The sequence below is a fragment of the Triticum dicoccoides genome, chromosome 6B (genome assembly GCF_002162155.2).
Source record: "Triticum dicoccoides isolate Atlit2015 ecotype Zavitan chromosome 6B, WEW_v2.0, whole genome shotgun sequence".
Classification (NCBI taxonomy): domain Eukaryota; kingdom Viridiplantae; phylum Streptophyta; class Magnoliopsida; order Poales; family Poaceae; genus Triticum; species Triticum dicoccoides.
Genome location: NC_041391.1, coordinates 133443455 through 133445699, shown reverse-complemented (window position 1 = coordinate 133445699; position 2245 = coordinate 133443455).

The following is a 2245-nucleotide window of genomic DNA, read 5'->3' as shown; positions in this document are numbered from 1 at the left end:
CCAGTGCTCCTTCGAGTGTTGGTCCGAACTGAGCTGCCTGCGGGGCCACCTTGGGGAAACTTGAGGGCTGGTTTTACTCGTAGCTAGTCTCATCCGGTGTTGCCCTGAGAACGAGATATGTGCAGCTCCTATCGGGATTTGTCGGCGCATCGGGCGGCTTTGCTGGTCTTGTTTTACCATTGTCAAAATGTCTTGCGAACCGGGATTCCGAGGCTGATCGGGTCTTCCCGGGAGAAGGTATATCCTTCGTTGATCGCGAGAGCTTATCATGGGCTAAGTTGGGGCACCCCTGCAGGGTATAATCTTTTGAAAGCCGTGCCTGTGGTTATAGGCAGATGGGAATTTGTTAATGTCCGGTTGTAGATAACTTGACACCAGATCCGAATTAAAACGCATCAACCGCGTGTGTAGCCATGATGGTCTCTTTTCGGCGGAGTCCGGGAAGTGAACACGGTTTTGGGTTATGTTTGACGTAAGTAGGAGTTCAGGATCACTTCTTGATCATTGCTAGCTTCACGACCGTTCCGTTTGCTCTCTTCTCGCTCTTATTTGCGTATGTTAGCCACCATATATGCTCAGTCGCTGTTGCAACCTCACCAGTTTACCCCTTCCTTTCCCATAAGCTTAAATAGTCTTGATCTCGCGGGTTTTGAGATTGCTGAGTCCTCGTGACTCACCAGATACTATCACAACAGTTGCAGGTGCCGATGATACCAGTGCAGATGACGCAACCGAGTTCAGATGGGAGCTCAATGAAGATCTTAGTTGTTGCTATGTTTCATTTCATGTTGATCAGTAGTGGAGCCCAGTTGGGACGATCGGGGATCTAGCGGTTGGGTTATCTTCTTTTCTTTTGTCTTCGTCCGTAGTCGGACTATGTGTGTACTCTGAATGATGTATGATGAATTATATGTTCATTGTGTGAAGTGGCGATTGTAAGCCAACTCTTTATCCCAGTCTTGTTCATTACATGGGATTGTGTGAAGATGACCCTTCTTGCGACAAAACCACAATGCGGTTATGCCTCTAAGTCGTGCTTCGACACGTGGGAGATATAGCCGCATCGTGGGTGTTATACCGTGACCTGGAAATTGACATGGTAAAACAAATACAGCATAAATCTGAGGTATAACTTATACTATTTACCTGCATCTTACATACTGTACCAGCCCCCAAGTCTACTGCTTATGAATAAATACGCTGTAGACTTAGAAATCTGCTTTATTTGTTAGCTTATCTGGCTCAAAAAGAATTTACTTAACCCGGTTATAACATAAGGCTTTTAAATTTGCAATATACATTAGCCCCCAAGTGTCAAGTATCTTTACTTGTGAAGTGCCTGAGACTTAACATGTATGACCCGGTATGATAGGTTTAAAATTCTTCATCCTACATTAGCCCCCAAGTGCCAAGTATCTTTACCTGTAAAGTGCTTGGGACTTGAATGTTACCTTACCGTGATCTTTACCATAACGTGGTGTCAATGCAGGCCACCATTAGTCAATTTGAATCGGAGCTTACTGTCTTGAAGAGTCATCTGAAAACTCAAGAACTTGAAACTCAGAAGGCTAACTCCAAATTTGAATTCAGCGTCTCTGAAAATGAGAAGTTGAAGAAGAATTTTGAGTCGGAGAAGAAAGCTTGGGCTGATGAGAAGGCTTCCCTGGTGACTCGGGCCGAGATAGCAGAAGCATCTCTCGCAGAGGCAACAACCGAGTTGTCCGACTTAAAACGACAAATATCTCAAATGGTCTCAGCCATTTTCGGTAAGTTATTGTGCAAAACCTCAAACATTGTAACCTTACAATGACTATTGTAATAATTACGTCCGGCTGACTGTTATGCTTGTGCACATACAGGTCCCAGGAGTACCAACCTGAAGCAAAACATGCTGATCAAGCTTAAAGCAGTTTACACCTTAGTGGAACAGCTATACTCCAGGACACAACGTGCCTTAGCCGTTGTAGCCTTATCAACTCCACATCCTCGCCTTCTGCAGGACGTATTGAAGAGCCTTGCTTTTCTTCCTCAGCGGATCCAAGACTTGAGGCGGGCGTCCTCAAGAGTTGGGGCCGTGGCTGCATTGAGCCGGGCTAAAGCATGGCCCCCGGAACTAGACCCGACCGACCTTGCCCTTGGATACCCAAGTATGAAGGAAGACGACACTGTATTTGACGACCATGATTTCACCGCCTGCGTCAAAGCCATACGCCCCGTGTCAACCCTTATTGGAAACGACAATGAC